Source organism: Oryctolagus cuniculus, chromosome 8, assembly GCF_964237555.1.
Source record: "Oryctolagus cuniculus chromosome 8, mOryCun1.1, whole genome shotgun sequence".
Taxonomy (NCBI): Eukaryota; Metazoa; Chordata; class Mammalia; order Lagomorpha; family Leporidae; genus Oryctolagus; species Oryctolagus cuniculus.
The window spans coordinates 102182281-102201375 of record NC_091439.1 but is presented as its reverse complement, the minus strand read 5'-3'; the positions used below and the strand labels follow the sequence as shown (position 1 = coordinate 102201375).

Sequence of the window (19095 nt, the reverse complement as noted above, 5' to 3'; positions counted from 1 at the left end):
AAACAAACCTACATGAAAGATCTCCACGAGTGAGATCCCAGTGAAAAGAACAGGTCATCAAAGAAGGAGGTAGCTTTCTCTGAAAGGAGGAGAGAACTTCAACTTTGACTATGACTTTGTCTAAATATGATCAGAGTTGGTGAACTCAAAAGGCTTCCATAGCCTTGGCAGCTCATGAAAAGAGCCTAGGGTGATTACTCATGCCATAAACAAGAGTGTCAAATTGTTAAGTCAACAACAGGAGTCACTGTGCACTTACTCCTCATGTAGGATCTCTGTCCTTAATGTGCTGTACATTGTGATTTAATACTATAACTAGTACTCAAACAGTATTTTTCACTTTGTGTTTCTATGTGGGTGCAAACTTTTGAAATCTTTACTTAATATATGGTAAACTGATCTTCTGTATATAAAGAGAATTGAAAAAAAAAAAAGTCCTTTTCTATTGTTCTACTGCCTCATCCAGTCCCAAAGATCTCTCACTCTGAGCTTTTGAGGTGAATTTTCTAATGTATAGAATGCATCCTACATATGTGTAAACTTTCAGCTTGTCAAAGATAGGCTTCTTGATCTCTGAGTTTTTCCTTGGGTTTTATATATTGGAATATCATATCTTTGAACTCATTTTATATATTTAGTCCATATTAGTTTTCAAATATTATTTTTAAAATGTTTTTCAAATTTACAATACATGAATCATAATACAAAGGGTGTAGTGATTAGAATATGGATAAAATTAGGTAGCTGTCGTATTTCATTCCCTCTTGAGACTGCTTCTGAATCCGTCACTAGGGATCAGTAAATTCCACAAAGAACTCCTTAAACCTTAAATAGAACACAAAGGAACTAGAAGTTATTTTAAAGCTCACTGAGTCCACATACATACAATGATTATTTGTCAATAGCAAATTTTAAAAAATGTAAAAACATCCACTGAATCCAAACACTACCAAATAAACCAAAAGCAGAACAAACATTCCCAACAGGTCAAAGTCACTATCAACACACAGGACAAAAGATAAGTTTAATTTTAAGAAAACATGAGATCTATTTCTCTTAATGCATGTCAGAAACCTTTTTGATCTGAACAGACACATCAGCTATGCCACCCACCGCTTTAGCAATCTGGAAGCAGCTCCCCATAGATAAGGAGCTGGAAACTGCTGGGTAATCGCATCCAGAGAAGAAATCCGTGGTGCACCCGTTCTGATTTCACATCATACCTCGAGGAGAAGACACACAGGAGGCTCGTAATTCTATCATTGCCCCTTTACGGTGGCCTGCACTTTACATAAACCCCAACAAATTGGTTTTTCTACTGTCAATGCAGGGTTTCAAGCAGGTAATTTTAAAGTGAAGTTTTATTAATGTTCATCTTAAAGTAAGAATTAAATAGGAGTTGGCTATAATGGACACTATATGCAGCAGGATTTTTAGAAAATAAATTGCGATTATTATCTCTTTATCTTCATCAACTAAAAAACCTCAAGATTTCCGAGTAACACTAAGCTTTGCCTAGAATTGTCATATTGGAAACCCAGACTTTTCAGTCTGTTTACTGTTTTAAAAAATACTGAAATCCCCAAAATGCTTTAATTCATATGACATATCTATTAATATTGATTGTGTTGGAAATTAACATGAAACATTATAATATTTAAATTTAAAAGTCAATGTTGACAAGTTTACTCATTATTATAAATATTATTGTAACTGAAATAAAATATACTTGAATAAGATAACCACTATTTTCAAGGCAAAAAGCAATGATAATATGATTGAAAAATATTTTTGCACATCTTTTTAATGACTGATTTATTAGAAGGCCCAGGGTGCTATGATCTGAATGTTTGTCTCTCCTCAAAGGATATATGTTGAGATGTAATCCCCATGTTCCAGTATTGTGAAGTAGAAGGCTCTGAGAATTGATGAGGCTGTGATGGGCAGAAATCTGAGAAATGAGTTCAGTGTCCTTATCTGAGAGTTCAATTAGTTAATTACTGTGATGCTGTAGAGCTTATGGAGGTGGATACATACTTTCTCAGGTTTAATTTTTTTTTTTTTTGCTTGAAACATAGCTATCACTTGCTTTTCTTGACACAAGAAGCTTACTTTGTTCATTTTTAAGAAAATATCTGGGCCGGCACCGCGGCTCAATAGACTAATCCTCCACCTTGCGGCGCCGGCACACCGGGTTCTAGTCACTGGCCACAGTGCGCTGGCTGGAGTGGCCATTGTGGGGAAAAGGAAAGACCTTTCTCTCTGTCTCTCTCCTCTCTCTCACTGTCCACTCTGCCTGTCAAAAAAAAAAAAAAAAAAAAAAAGGAAAAGAAAATGTTTGCCAAAAAGCAACTCTGTATAGCCACAGTTTGGGTGTCAGTCATTTTTTAAGTACTAACAATATTCTGTGGCAAAAAAGTCCTTGCCATAGTTCAAACAATTGCACAAGCAGAGATTTTGATACAAGCTTTATGTGAGAGAATATGTGTGTGTGTGTGTGTGTGTGTTGTGTTTTGTCCTATGATACAAAGTTATGTGTACTTCTGGTTTCACCACAAGGACATCCTTAACGAAAATTTGCAATATTTTTCATTTAACATTGTAAGGGCATGGTATTGGAAACTGCAATGAACACTAGTGAGATTTTAAGACACTGCTTTTTTTTTTTTTTTTTTTTTGAAAATCCAAGTTTCAAAGAGGCAGAGGCAGAGAGAGAGAGAGAGAGAGAGAGAGAGAGAGGTCTTCCATCTGCTGATTCACTCCCCAAATGGCCTAAATGGCCAGCAGATCTGCGCTAATATGAAGCCAGGAGCCAGGAGCTTCTTCCGAGTCTCCCATGCAGGTGCAGGAGCCCAACTTGGGCCATCTTCCACTTCTTCCCCAGACGATAGCAGAGAGCTGGATCAGAAGCGTAGCAGCCTGAACTTGAACAGGTGCCCATGTGGGATGCCGGCACTGTAGGCAGTGGCCTTACCTGCTCTACCATAGCACTGGCCCCACCTACTTTGTTTTTTAAGACCTTTCCAGTTAGACCCATCTTTGCTTTTCCATCATTGAAATGTAAACATGCAGAAAAGATATCATGTCGAAGTATTGTTATGAAACTATCTTTGTCCTTTTATATTTCCTAAAAGTACCTCAGGAATTCCTGAGAGTCCTGAACCACACTTAGGATCTAGTCAAGCAGAGCAGAATGGAAAACAGGGATTTCAATCACCCTAATAATCTGAATATCAACGCTGACAATATTGAGAATAATTGGGGTATATAAAGGTTAAAAGGCATGTGGTACAGATTTGCTAGCTGTAAAGGAAACAGTACTACCTCATCTTAGAAATGTCAATAGGAAATGGATCTGCTTCCTGCACAGACAACTCTTTCTGAAACATTTTCTACACTAGTCTTCTCGGTAAGAACATTCTGTCTATCTAGACTCGGGTAACCTGGGAATTGTCTGAACTAAACTTTCCAATCCCCAAATAACCTACAAATTAATAAATGTAAAGACCTTAACTCCTATTTGTAATAAAGAAATTAAGTAACTATGTTTTCAACGAGAAGAAACAAAACAAAGCAAAATGAAAAACTCATGTGTTTTAATAATTTTTACTATTAAAATAGTGATCAGCTATGCCAGTGTGCTCACGAATCTGGCTTATGTCTGATCTTAGTATAATTATTGAGAACATCCTCTGCTCTCACAGGTGTCCCCGAAAGCATGATTAATTGTATGGTTACCTTATCTATCAGTGACTCCTGAAATAATTTCACACATGTCCCAGGACTTAAACCTTTAGTTTGCCATCATTTAGGAAGTTAATTTCAACACAATGTATGATCAATCAGTCTTGATAGATTCAAACTGTATCAAAAGTATGTTCTCCTAAGTAGATGGCACTCAACACACTTTTTAAAAATATAGAACAGCTTTCTCAATAAACTAAACTTGGAATGATTTTCATCAGAAACAATAAAAAATTGCTCAGGGAAATTCTAGGCAGGAGAGAGTGATGAATCGGACAGGTATCTTGAGTCAGCAAAGGGTGTAGGCCAGTTGTGATCATACTGTTGTGAAACAAACCATCTCAGTTTCCAGTGGCTTACAACACATGCACTTATTTTTCTTGCTCAGAGTTTTGTGGGTCAGAAGATTTGCCGTACACCAATCTGTCTATCTATAGGGATTCTTTACAGGGTAAAGGTTAAGTAAAGTCATGTTTTCCATTGTTCCTTGACTAGTATTGCCTGAAACAATCTCATGGATGAAGGGAGCAAATCAAGAGTCAACCAAATAAAGACAGTGAAGTTTCTGCTTAGTTTTCTACTTGTACCACACCTGCTAACCTTCAAAGGCCCAAGTAAGTTATGTGGTGAAATTTTAGCTTATTGAGGCTGAAAATTATATAGTGTATGGAGATGGAGGATCTAAATTTCTCGTCTTTGCAGAAAAATAAATGAGAACTGAACAGTGTATTTAAATGACTCTCTGACAAAAACTGAGGTTTGTGAGCTCCAAAAGGACATGGCACCAAGGATTGAAGAAAATTGTTCCTACCCCTTTGCTGTGGGTTGAATTGTTGGCCCATGAGGACATATTGAAGACCTAATAGCAGGTGAGGACAAATATGACCTTCTTTAGAAATATGGTGTTCACTGATTTAATAAAGTAAGATGACATCATTAGGGCAATGTCAATCCAATATGACCTATGTCCCCAAAAGAAGTACAAAATGTCATGTGGGGTGTGAGACAGAGGGGAAAATATCAAGTGATGCCATTCTTGCAAAACACCAGAAACTAGAAAGAAGGAAAGGAAAGATTCAAGACCCACCCGCTGCCCCGCCCCTGCCGCCCTTGACGTTTCAGGTTGTAGGTGGAACACGGCTCTGTCAACATCTTGATTTGGACTTCCAGTCTTTAGAACTGTGAGACAATAAGTATCAGCTGTTTCAGCCACCTGGTTACAGCATCCTGGTAAACTAATACACCTACCTGATAATAATCAGACACCTTGACACATCCTGATGAGGGAGAGAAAATATTTCAGCTGCTTAGAGATAGTGCCTGTATGAAGTTGCTCAGGCAAAATAAAGAAGCAACAATTTTGGAGTCACCATGACACTGGAGCTAAGTGGCAATGAGCTGAGGTATGAGACCTGGGGAAAATAGGCCCCTTGAAGTGACGGGGTTGGCTCAAACCACAATGGCCTCCTGACTGTGAATGTGGCAGGGATTTGGCTACCAAAATGTCTGGAATTTGTGGAATATTAACAGAAGTGATGAGTATAATTGGTGTTTCTGAAACAGCAATTTTACAGCAAATTCTGGTGGAGGTCTGTACAATAACTGTCGAACACGCTACAAGATAGGTGTCTCTTCTACCTCTTAGAATTTGCTGGGTTGCCAAAGGGATCATGGACAGCTGCAGTTTCCTCATGTAAATCTTCTCAAGGAGTTCTTTTTTCCCACAAATTTTATGACTTTGCATTCCCTTATTTGTATTTATCTTAATAAAGAGTATGAAGCATAATTTTTCCATTTATATTATTCCTGCTAATTTTTATGAAGACTATTAGTACTTTAATATTTAATTTCCAGTTCTACAATTTGTCCAAAGCATTTATAGTCATTTATGAAGCTGCTTTGTACGTAGAGGGTCAGTGATAATATTATTTACTTAATTTCTTCCTCAGATAACATGATTGAGAGAATTATTTCCCCAGTTAAGCCTCTTTGAGAAATGATATCCTATAGTAGGGCAGGAAGCATTGACCGAGAAAAATGAACACATAAGGATAATATAATATCTTTTTTGTAATGATTTTATTCTGTTTATTTGAAAGGCAGAGTTACAGAAAGAGAAGGAGAGACAAAGAAGAAGAGAATATTCCATCTGCTGGTTCACTCCAAATGGCCACAATGCCTGGGTCTACACCAGACCAAAGCCAAGAGCTGGGAACTCCGTCCCAGTCTCCCACATGGGTGGTAGGTACCCAAGCTTGGGCTATTCTCTGCTGATTTCCGGGGGCATTAGCAGGGAGTTGGGTTGGAAGTGGAGCAGGTGGGACTGGAACCTGTGCTCATATGGAAAGGAGGAGTCACAGGTAGTAGCTCAACAGACTATGCCACAATGCTGGCCCCACATAATATTATCTTGCTGCTGCTTTGAACAAGTATTTGAAGTCTTACATAGACTCCAATCAAGTTCCAGTAGTGTTTCACAGTTAATGTATTTTGAGTATAGCGCTGAATCCATAAAAATTGATTACATTTTTTCACTTTCTGTTATCTATCATTAGATAACTTAATAATACTAATAATGATGAACTTTAAGAGAAAAAAGAGTGGCAAACATATGGGATTTAGAAGTGGCATAATGTGACTTTTTTTCTAAAAACCAGCTGTCAGGTAAGAAAGACTCAAAGATTGTTTTCGTTTCTAAGGAGTTTTTCACCTTAAATTCAATTAAAATATCTTCTAATTTTGATTAAAAAATCAGCCGTAATTGCCAAAAGAAGTTCTTTGCACTTTGTGAATTGATTCCTACAAAAATCTAGAAGAGAGGGAAAGATAATACTCTCTCTACTTTTGGAAAATAAATTAAGATACAAATAGTCCAGGATACATGGCCAGGTTCCTATGGGTATCTAATTTGTGATGATGAAATTAGAATTCATGTTTTTCATCATTCACCTTTCATTTCCTTATTCAATGGAGATATTTAATGGGAAAGAATACTGTTTATGGCTCTTTTTGAAATGACTTCTACCTTAAATTGAGATGATTATTGTTTTAGCATGGAGACCCACAAAATTTTTAAATACATGAAACTTTTAAGTAAAAAGACATTAGTTTATTTTACAACAAGTGAGTCAGAGCATGAGATACCAGGACTTAGAGAGAAAAATTTAAAAGCCCATAGTCTGAAGAAAATAAAATACACAAATCAATTTCTTAAGTGCTACTTAAGAAAGAGCCAATGGTCATTACTGCTTCATTGTTACCCAGTTGAAAGGTACCAGTCCTGGGCAATCCTCTTCTAAAAGAAACAACAGCACAGGTGATTTCATCACCAATCTTGTGAGCTCCAAATCTTGGAGCTACTAATGTTACAAGTCAAGAGTTGCAAAAAGGAGCCCTGGAAGCATGGGCTATCTGGGGAGTGAACGAGTGGATAGAAGATTTCTCTCTCTCTCTCACTCTGACTTTGAAACAAATAAATAATCTTAAAAATAAAGAGAGAGGGAATACCTTGTACATCATATTTTCTAATGCCTTTCTCTCTCTCCACCCATCTCTCTTTGTATAGATGTATGTTAAATAGTGGCTTAGAAGGAAGAGAGAAAATCTTTGTACCTAATTCTTGATTCTTAGCAGTTGGGGTTGAAAATATACTTTTCAAAGGAAATTGCCCAGAACTTTCATTAGGGAATTATATAGATGCATATAGAATGGATGAAAAATAAAAGAAGAAAAATTTAAAAATCATAAAGTTAATAGATTTTGACTTAGTAGCACAGTGAATGTTCTTGGTGGGGTGCATTAAATAATTTGTGATAGAATAAAGAGAGCAGTAGTCCTGGTGGCACAGAGGGAAACATAAAACAGGTTGCCCAATAGGGCTATTTATTGAATAATATCTTTGTATTAACTATAATACAAGATATGATTTATGAAAAGAAACAGCCAAGGGAGCTACATTCTTCAAAATTGTAAAAAGGTAGAGAATGTTGGCAGCATAAGAAAGATGGAGATAGGCATTTGTGGTTTTATCATGATCCAAATGGATGCAAACTTCAGTGAGCATTCTCTGCTAACAGAACAATATATAACAGCCACCTGAGAGAAGGTTGTTTCTAATAAGATAAAAGCTCACTCTATTCAGGGGAGTTTTTGCTTCTTTGAACTAAGATGCCAAGCTTCTACCCTCACAATCGTGTGTCTCTAACAATATTCGTGAACCAAAATCTATCAGTGTACCTTTGATCTGTAAGAAATGGGCCATGCAACAGAAAGTCAACAACATGGCTGGTCCCAGCGCTCAGAGAGCTGTCCAGTGGTAGAGGCAGACTCCACAGGAAGGCGTCGGCAGAACTGTGGTAGGAGCCGTAGAGGTCATTAACAGCCACAGCATGGAGGGCCACCACGGTTGATGGGATGGGTCAGAGATACTTCATGCCTAAACTAAACAGTTACAGAGGAGAACAGTTTCCTTGTGAAATTGGTGATGGCTACAGGCCATGTGTGTGACGGGAAGAACAAATGTAATGGTGAACGCTACAAAACCTATGAGGGATGACGGGTGTCAATATAGCTGGCAAATATTGAAGTGTCATGGGGAAGAGTAAATGGTGGTGCTGGAGACAAAGAGATGGTCTGTGGTTTTCAAAGCTCTAGAAATCCTGCTAAGAAATTTAGAGGTTATTTTCTATGTGCCAAGCACGTCACTAAGCCCCAAATAGATTTTTCCTTCTGCATCTGTTTTTTTTTTTTTTTTTTTTTTTTACAGACAGAGTGGACAGTGAGAGAGAGAGACAGAGAGAAAGGTCTTCCTTTGCCGTTGGTTCACTCTCCATTGGCCACCCGCGGCTGATGCGCTGTGGCCGGCACACTGCGCTGATCCGAAGGCAGGAGCCAGGTGCTTCTCCTGGTCTCCCATGGGGTTCAGGGCCCAAGCACTTGGGTCATCCTCCACTGCACTCCCGGGCCACAGCAGAGAGCTGGCCTGGAAGAGGGGCAACCGGGACAGAATCTGGTGCCCCGACCAGGACTAGAACCTGGTGTGCTGGCGCCACAAGGCGGAGGATTAGCCTAGTGAGCCGCGGCGCTGGCCTTCCTTCTGCATCTTTCTCTTATTCTAAGCTCCAGGAGGTTGACACTTCAGTTTATATCTTCTAAGTTCCTGGGTGGTGGGCTTATTTTTATATATGAACAACAGAATTCCTGGCAAACATCTTTTAGGCAGAATTAGAGTGCTCTGAGATAGTTTCCCTCTGCTTCTTTTTGTTTTGTGCTGTGACTTTTCATTACTCACTGTGTCCCTCCATGGTGTAGGACACACCAGGGCTTACCTGTTAGATCAGATTCCCTAGAAGCAGAGAGAGGGATATGGACACATGCTCTTGAGGGACCAGCCTCAGAGTAAGTCCGTGCGTCCTAGAGAAGGTAGTCAAGTTCAGTGCAAAGCCAGGGGACATTGGAGTATGAATTTTTCTACACTGTTGGTTCTAAAACAACAACAACAACAAAACATATGGAACACATGGAGGTAAGTATAAAAGAAGAGACAGATTGTGAGCAATTGGCTCACGTGACTATGGGGCTGAGTGGTCCCATGATCTGGCTTCTGTAATTGGGTGTCCAGGAAGCTGTGGGATAGTCCTAGTCCCAGCCTAAAAGCATGGACGTTAATGGTATACCTGTCAGAATCCAAAGGATAGGGTGTGAGTCAGAATGGTGTAACTCCCAATCCAAGGGAAGAGGCCTAAGTGCCCACGTCTAAGGGAAGGAGATCACACGATGTGCCCACTAAAGACGGGTGAGTGAATTTGCTTTTCCTCCACTTTTTTTTTTTTTTTGACCTTTAACAGATGGGATGATACTCACTCCCATCCCCTTAACCAGTGAATTCAGACACAAATCTCTTTAGGAAACACCTTCACAGACACACTCAGAGATAAATTTTAATCAGTTATCAGGGTGAGGACAGAACAAGGCTTTGACCATCACACTGCAGTAAGAGTGCAAGCCTTGTGTGAGATTATTATTGAATGTAAACTGTTCACAGGAGGCCAGAGCATGTCCTTCTGGGTTCCTATTTAGCAAGAGGCAAGTCTTGAGGGAAGGATGAACTACTAGTGGCAAAAATGCAGCTGAGGGTCAGATGCACTGTCCTATATATCCATGTGTAGACATCGGTGTGTTGTCATTTTGTGTATTGTTCAGAACTATTGGCTCACTTGTTCACTCCCCATGGGCAAGAATGCTATATATTAAAGTCAGCATATACATAGAGAGTATATACAAAACATATAATAGAAAATCAATGCATATTTTTTCTGTGTATTTTATCATATACTGAGAGACGTAGGATGAAATATGTAGATTCATTATTTTTCTTGTAGCTCTGTTGATCTGTTTGCTTTATGTATTTTGAGGATGCCTTATTACTCCTTGTGAATTTTCTTCTAAATTTTATACCTTAACATATACTTGTCTCATATTTATAGAGCTGGAGTAGCTGTCTTTTGGTTAGAGTTTATAAGAGCTAGCATTTTAAATTCACTTAAAATTTTGTGTTCTATGTTTTTATATTTCACTGATCTCTTAAATGTAACATAAAAGGCTAAATTTATTTATTTTTTCTTTCTTTATTTGACAGAGTTATAGATGGTGAGAGAAAGAGACAGAGAGAAAGGTCTTCCTTCCATTGGTTCACTCCCCAAATGACTGCCACGGCCGGCGCTGTGCCTATCTGAAGCCGGGAGCCAGGTGTTTCTTCCTGGTCTCCCATGCGGGTGCAAGGCCCAACCACTTGGGCCATCCTCCATTGCCTTCCCGGGCCACACAGAGAGCTGGACTGGAAGAGGAGCAACCAGGACTAGAAGCTGGTGCCCATATGGGATGCTGGCGCTGCAGGCAGAGGATTAACCAAGTAAACCACGGTGCAGGCCCTATAAAAGGCTAAATTTAAAATGTTTTTTTTTCTTTTGTCTCATCTATTTTTCTTTGTCTCATCTATTCTATGTTTATTTATTCATGCATTCTTTTAGATTATTTTATTGATGCATTTCCATTTTATAAACTTATTACTTGGAAAATAATTTATTATTTATATAATAGTTAACAAAAATATTGCAAGTGTTTTTAAGCTACTGAAGTCTAACAGAAATGGAATTTTTTTCTTATATATAAGCAAGATTTAGAATATGTTAACTCTCATGATGTTCTCATCCTATTTTTATGCTCTTCTTATTGTGTTTTAATCCTTTCTATATTTTAAAGCTTAAAAGGCATTAACAGTACTCTTGTCACCATCAAAATTCACTTAATTTCCCCACAGATTTATCTGTATGGAATATTTGATATTTCTATACCTTTAATGTAAGTCCATCTGCAACTATTTCCTTTATAACTAAAATGTCTGCAGTATAGATTCAACATTATCCCATTTCTCTCTTACTTTTGTTTTTCTTCATATTTTCTGTGCATATTTGTGCATATTTTATCTATAGTTTTCTACGTTCTTTACTATGTAAATTTAATGTCACAATAATCCACTGAGCTATTTAGCTTAATATTATTTTATTTTCCTGTTCTTTATATTTGTTTATAATTTCAGTTTAAATTCTTACTCATGCTTTTCTTTATAAACTTAAAGTATAAAAATGGCTTTTTTATATTTTTCTAATCAATTGATTATCCTAGTCATTTGAGAGATTATTTCTGTTTACTGTTTTTATCACTTGTAAAAATGATGATCTGATTATTTTTGGCTCACAGCTAGTCCATTTATATAAACTTGTTGAAATACTTGAGGCTGAGGATACTATAAAGTATATCCCTCCATTGAAGATTTGTATTTGTTTCTGCAAAGTTGGTAGGGCAAAGATAATCAAAATTTTCTAATTTTTTTTTTTTTTTTGACAGGCAGAGTGGACAGTGAGAGAGAGAGACAGAGAGAGAAAGGTCTTCCTTTGCCGCTGGTTCACCCTCCAATGGCCGCCGCTGCAGCCGGCGCACCGCGCTGATCCTGGCAGGAGCCAGGAGCCAGGTGCTTTTTCCTGGTCTCCCATGGGGTGCAGGGCCCAAGCACCTGGGCCATCCTCCACTGCACTCCCTGGCCATAGCAGAGAGCTGGCCTGGAAGAGGGGCAATCGGGACAGAATCCGGCGCCCCAACCGGGACTAGAACCCGGTGTGCCGGCGCCGCAAGGTGGAGGATTAGCCTATTGAGCCACGGCGCCGGCTAAAATTTTCTAATTTTAACAATTGAATTCATTTGAAATTTTCATACTTTAAAGTGGTTACATCCAGTTTCCCATGCTTGCTTTAATCTAAACTTTATGAATGTGTGTGTGGGGAGGATTTTCAGAAGTTCCCACATATTGGCAAGTTTGGGACTTAGATTTACTGCTGACCTCATTATTCTGTTCAAATTGCTGTTGTTTTGTGTATCCTGCATACGGCCATCAGGCCAAGTATGAAAAATAATGGCTTCTATTCTCTGCACCTTTATTCTTCTGGCACAAGCCTACAATTTTTCACTTGAATTTTCAGCTTCCTAGAGCTTTCAAGAAGATAGATTTCCTCTTGTTCATGTTTCTGGTTGCTCTCAGTAGGAAAGTTGATTCAAATGACTTAGTTTGCCTTACTAAAGCAAAGTCTTATAATTTAAATCTCTGTGATTCATTAAAACCTCAAACAAGGTTTTCTGAGTGTAACTCACATTAAATAACAGTTGGATCCTGATATTAATATTCTTTGTATACACTCACTTTCAGAAAATACACATTGTAGCTTTATGTTATAGAAGTTAATTTGGTCACAGATTGGGTATATTTGTGGGATCTGGGTTGAGGTGGCAAAAATGTGTTCTGCAACCCCAGACAATTAACATGTCCGTTTTTGATGATGTATTTCTTTTTTTTTAACTTTTATTTAATGAATATAAATTTCCAAAGAACAGCTTATGGATTACAATGGCATACTCCCTCATAACTTCCCTCCCACCCGCAACCCTCCCCTTTCCCTCTCCCTCTCCCCTTCCATTCACATCAATATTCATTTTCAATTCTCTTTATATACAGAAGATCAGTTTAGCATATATTAAGTAAAGATTTCAACAGTTTGCACCTGCATAGAAACACAAAGTGAAAAATACTGTTTGAGTACTAGTTGTAGCATTAAATCACAATGTACAGCACATTAAGGACAGAGATCCTACATGAGGAGTAAGTGCACAGTGACTCCTGTTGTTGACTTAACAAATTGACACTCTTGTTTATGGCATGAGTAATCACCCTAGGCTCTTTTCATGAGCTGCCAAGGCTATGGAAGCCTTTTGAGTTCTCCGACTCTGATCATATTTAGACAAAGTCGTAGTCAAAGTGGAAGTTCTCTCCTCCCTTCAGAGAAAGGTACCTCCTTCTTTGATGACCCGTTCTTTCCACTGGGATCTCACTTGCGGAGATCTTTCATTTATGTGTTGTGTTTTTTTTTTTTTCCCCAGAGTGTCTTGGCTTTCCATGCCTGAAATACTCTCATGGGCTTTTCAGCAAGATCTGCATGCCTTAAGGGCTGATTCTGAGGCCAGAGTGCTGTTTAGGACATCTGCCATTCTATGGGTCTGCTGTGTATCTCGCTTTCCATGTTGGATCATTCTCTCCCTTTTTGATTTTATCAGCTAGTATTTGCAGACATTAGTCTTGCTTATGTGCTCCCTTTGGCTCTTAGTCCTATCATTATGATCAATTGTGAACAGAAATTGATCACTTGGACTAGTGAGATGGCATTGGTACATGCTACCTTGATGGGATTGATTGGAATCCCCTGGTATGTTTCTAACTCTACCGTATGGGGCAAGTCAGCTTGAGCATGTCCCAAATTGCACATCTCTTCCCTCTCTTATTCCCACTCTTATATTTAACAGTGATCACTTTTCAGTTAAGTTTCAACAGTTAAGAATAACTGTGTATTGATTACAATACTCAACCAAAAGTATTAAGTAGAACAAACAAAAAAAAATACTAAGAGGGATAATGTATTAAGTTGTTCATTAACATTCATCGCAAGGGTTGATCAAGTCACCGTTTCTCATAGTGTTCATTTCATTTTAACAGGTTTCCTTTTGGTGCTCAGTTAGTTGTCACTGATCAGTTAGAACATATAATATTTGTCCCTTTGGGACTGGCTTATTTCACTCAGCATAATGTTTTCCAAATTCCTAACAGGTGTCACTTTTCAGTTAAAATTAAACACCTAAGAATAATTGTGTGTTAATTACAGAGTTCAACCAATAGTACTAGAACAAAAATAAAAAATACTAAAATGGATAAAGTTTACATTGTACATCAACAGTCAGGACAAGTCACTGTTTCTCATAATGTCCATTTCACTTCAACAAATATCCCTTTTAGTGCTCAGTTAGTTGTCACAGATCAGGGAGAACATATGATATTTGTCCCTTTGGGACTGGCTTAATTCACTCAGCATGAAGTTTTCCAGATTCCTCCATCTTGTTGCAAATGACCAGGTTTCATTGTTTTTGACTGCTGTATAGTATTCTATAGAGTACATGTCCCATAATTTCTTTATCCAGTCTACTGTTGAAGAGCATTTGGGTTGGTTCCAGGTCTTAGCTATTGTGAATTGAGCTGCAATAAACATTAATGTGCAGACAGCTTGTTTGTTTGCCAATTTAATTTCCTTTGGGTAAATTCCAAGGAGTGGGATGGCTGGGTTGAATGGTAGGGTTATATTCAGGTTTCTGAGGAATCTCCAGACTGACTTCCATAGAGGCTTAACCAATTTGCATTCCCACCAACAGTGGGTTAGTGTCCCTTTTACCCCACATCCTCTCCAGCATCTATTGTTGGTAGATTTCTGAATGTGAGCCATTCTAACTAGCGTGAGTTGAAACCTCATTGTGGTTTTGATTTGCATTTCCCTGATTGCTAGTGATCTTGAAGATTTTTTCATGTGCCTGTTGGCCATTTGGATTTCCTCTTTTGAAAAAAATGTCTATTGAGGTCCTTGGCCCATCTCTTAAGTGGGTTGTTTGTTTTGATGTTGTGGAGTTTCTTGATTTCTTTGTAGGCTCTGGTTGTCAACCCTTTATCTGTTGCATAGTTTGCAAATATTTTTTCCCATTCTGTCAGTTGCCTCTTTACTTTCCTGACTGTTTCTTTTGAAGTACAGAAACTTCTCAATTTGATGAAATCTCAAATGTTAATTTTGGCTTTGACTGCCTGTGCTTCCGGGGTCTTTTCCAAGAATTCTTTGCCAGTACCTATAACTTGCAGGGTTTTTCCAATGCTCTCTATTAATTTGAGGGTGTTGGGTCGTAGATTTAAGTCTTTAATCCATGTTGAGTGAATTTTTGTGTAAGGTGAAAGGTAGGGATCTTGCTTCATGGTTCTTCATGTGGAAATCCAATTTTCCCAGCACCATTTATTGAATAGACTGTCCTTACTCCAGGGATTGGTTTTGAATCCTTGATCAAATATGAGTTGGCTGTAGATGTTTGGATTGATTTCTGGTGTTTCTATTCTGTTCCATTGGTCTATCCATCTGTTTCTGTACCTGTACCATGTTGTTTTGATTACAACTGCCCTGTAGTATGTCCTGAAATCTGGTATTGTGATGCCTCCGGCTTTGTTTTTGTTGTACAAGATTGCTTTAGCTATTCGAGCTCTCCTGTGTCTCCATATGAATTTAAGCATCATTTTTTCCAGATCTGAGAAGAAGGTCTTTGGTATCTTGATTGGTATAGCATTGAATCTATAAATTGCTTTTGGGAGAATGGACATTTTGATGATGTTGATTCTTCCACTCCATGAGCATGGAAGATTTTTCCATTTCTTGGTATCCTCTTCTATTTCTTTCTTTAAGGTTTTGTAATTTTCTTCATAGAGATCTTTAACGTCCTTGGTTAAGTTTATTCCAAGGTATTTGATTGTTTTTGTGGCTATTGTGAATGGGATGGATCTTAGAAGTTCTTTCTCACCCGTGGCATTGCCTGTATATACAAAGGCTGTTGATTTTTGTGCATTGATTTTATATCCTGCTACTTTGCCAAACTCTTCTATGAGTTCCAATAGTCTCTTAGTAGAGTTCTTTGGGTCCCCTAAGTAAAGAATCATATCATCTGCAAAGAGGGATAGTTTGAGTTCTTCCTTTCCAATTTGTATCCTTTTAATTTCGTTTTCTTGCTTAATAGCTCTGGATAGAATTTCTAGACCTATATTGAATAGCAGTGGTGAGAGTGGGCATCCCTGTCTGGTACCAGATCTCAGTAGAAATGCTTCCAACTTTTCCCCATTCAATAGGATGTTGGCAGTGGGTTTTTTATAAATTGCTTTGATTGTATTTAGGAATGTTCCTTCCTTTGATGATGTATTTCAAGAATGACCTTCACTCTTCCTGTCTTGTGAACCTCAAAGTTTCCACTCACTTACATAACACTTTTACAAGAGTCCTCAAAGTTATTAAGTAGAAATAGTCACTCCATACTTTTCCATAGTACTTTGTTTTTAACTGTCTTTCATTATTTTTAAAATATTTATCTGTATATTATAATCAAATACAATTAGATAAATCATGATTAATTTAAAAGTAATTTGAGTACATGTGAATTCATGGCAGCTCACCACTCTGGCTCTCTCAAGCAGCAGAATATGGCCCATAAAGTCAAGTGGCCTTGTGATCAGGGAGTTGCACAAGGGGACAAAAAGGACCGGATCATCTAGCACTGAAAGCCATGTGCAGAAGGTGAGAAAGAGCTCATCAGATTTGACCAGAGACATCTTGCCAGCCAGCCCTGAAAGCAAAAGAAGGAGGTGGCTCTGGCAGAGAAGAGAGACACGCAGCAAACATGGTCTTGTGTGGTGCCTCTGTACAACAAGATTTCCTTGTCATGAGGTCTTTCATCTGCTTCAGGATAGGGGCACAGGAACAATCCCCTGGAAAGTATGGGCAATACCCAAAGCTTTATGCTGCTTTGGCCCTGGATGAAACACCAGCGGCTTTCCACATCTATGAGTCCCGGGGATCTGCATACCATGTTACATATGGATAAATTCGCTGACACCACCCTGTTCCTCCTTGCTCCTCTAGACGGCTGGGACAGCACTGTGGATTATAGTCTTTCCTGCCTCTTTGCTCAGGGCCTCCCCATTTAGACACTAGCTGTATAGGGAGTAGAAACTCCGTGGCTTTCCGTCAAAGAAACAATTAAATGCCTGAACGAAGCTCAGGAATACAGCGGATACCAGTTACCAAGCTGAATGGATTTCGGACGAAGATGGTGACATGGTGGGGAAGGAGATGAATGTGATGATACAGAACATGAGGAATTTTTGGATGGGGAATTTCAGAATAAGAGGGTGAAGTGGAAGAAGAGAAAGAATGTGTGAAACTATGACCAGAGGGGACTCTGTAAGTGATGATGATCTGCATGATGAGAAAGTAGATGAAGAGGCTGAGGAAAAAATGGCAAAGTAGAAACTAGAAAGACTCAAAGAGATGTTTCCAGGTACGTGGAAACCACCCCATGATGTGGCTGCCAGAATTTGATTTCAGAAATACAGAGGTCTTAGGAGCTTCCAGACTTTTCGATGGGATCCTCAGAAAAACCTTCCTCAAGATTATACTCAGATCTTTCATTTTCACAACTTTACTAATCCTGGGAAAGGCATCTTGAGGGAGATTGATGAAGAGGTAGAAGGAGGTGAGGTTGGCTGGTGTGTCACACGTCACGTCTCTGATGTTCCTGTCTCAGTGGTGGAGCCCTTCAGGTGAGGAGCATTTGTAATCGCATTTTCTTTACTCCCTCATCAACAGAAGATGTCAGTATTGAATACAGTGGTGAGGCAGGACCCTGGAGACACCGAACCTGTGAAAGCCAAAGGGGAACTATCTTCCACTGTAGGTTCAGGTGCTTCTGAGCCTCTCTTTTATTCTCTCAGCACATTGCAGCAGGTAAACATAAATTTCAGAGATTTCTAACTGCTGATGTGGACCTTGTGGTCATAGTATATATGCCAATCACTTTTCTTTCTGCATCTGTGCTGCTTTTCAAACAGAAAAACAATGGGCACCTCATTGCTACAGGCCATCTGTCGTCGGTGGATCCAGACAGAATGGTCATCGAGAGAGTTGTTCTGAGTGGTTATCCTTTTAAAGGTTTTATGAAGATGGCAGTAGTGAGTCACATGTTCTTCAATAGAGAGGATGTGCTGTGGTTTAAACCAGTGGAACTGAGAACAAAGTGGAGCTGAAGGAGACACATCAAAGAGCCTTTAGGTACCTATGGCCACATGAAGTGCAGTTTTGATGGGAAGCTAAAATCTCAAGACATAGTAATGATGAACCTCTATCAATGAGTTCTCTCCAAATGGACTTAGGATCTATATGTAGCAGAACCAGTACCTTGGGTAAAAAGTGAGATTTTTTTATCAGCGCTTGAAATGGACCCAGAATAATGGACTTTATGACCTCTGTCACTCTAGATGTGGGATCCTACAGATTTTGGCTGGGCAGAGTTTGTTGTTTCTGATTTAACCTGATGGTTTTTGCAAAAGATTTTTTGGGGGAGTTTGACAGGAATCTCAGTTATGTATGAAGTATTTTTCCGACTACTTAGTCCAAAAAATTGTTAAGTCTTGTTGAAATTTCTACTGTCCTTTGCGATTTTGAAATCTATTTAGGAGAGAAAGGTGCAATGTTGACAGTGACCAGAAATAAAGCTCCACGTGTCTGGAAACACTGGATTCCTACTTTTTTGTATAAATTAAACAGAAACAGATTGAAGAGCTGCCCTTTCAACCGCTTCATTCATTGAGGTTAAGTCTACATTTCCACCACTGAGCAGAACACAAATATTCTTTCCTTCTGGGGAAATGGTTTGAAATGCTGAGGCAGTGCAGCAGCCACTCCAACATCAGCTATAGGTTCAATGAGAAGCTTCATCCTCCACACCAGCTTGGTTGAATACTGTTGGTACAGAAGGGTGTGAGGTTTAGTGAAACAAGAGGAGAGTCTACAGGGTTGAGTCATAAAGGCCAGCAGAGGATACATGCTCCATCTGAATTTTCTCACGGTTAAGGATGCGTGCTTACCAGTGAAGGGCAAGGCTTTCTTTTACCCTAACACTGCTTCTGCCATCAAGTGGGTTGGGTTGTACTACACCGAGAGTACCCTTTCCAGCATGGAGTGAAGTCATGTAGTTAATGTCCCTGTGGGTCTCCTGCTACTCCTAGCATGAGAAAGCTCTTTCGCTAGGTTCTCTTCTTTTCCTTTTGGAGTCTTACCTTAATTTCATCCTCTGTAACAGTGAAGACATAATCCACGTGGTCCCTGAAAATAGGCCAGGTGT

General features: G+C 38.9%; 1 long non-coding RNA gene and 2 pseudogenes across 2 annotated transcripts; all 3 read left to right on the top strand.

Moving 5' to 3' along the window:
• Window positions 1-833: 833 nt before the first annotated feature.
• Window positions 834-10740, top strand: LOC127483222 (uncharacterized). Of its 2 annotated transcripts, none has more exons than XR_007909313.2 (5): window positions 834-1342; window positions 4240-4358; window positions 4447-4613; window positions 5848-5985; window positions 10382-10740. It is a non-coding gene; the product is annotated as an uncharacterized lncRNA (long non-coding RNA). The 2 variants fall into 2 exon arrangements; XR_007909312.2 differs by having other exon boundaries at window positions 5844-5985.
• A 2027-nt stretch (window positions 10741-12767) lies between these two features.
• Window positions 12768-17323, top strand: LOC127483300 (pre-rRNA-processing protein TSR1 homolog pseudogene; annotated as a pseudogene).
• LOC103350835 (pre-rRNA-processing protein TSR1 homolog pseudogene) lies at window positions 16974-17998 on the top strand (annotated as a pseudogene).
• The last annotated feature ends 1097 nt before the right edge of the window (window positions 17999-19095 follow it).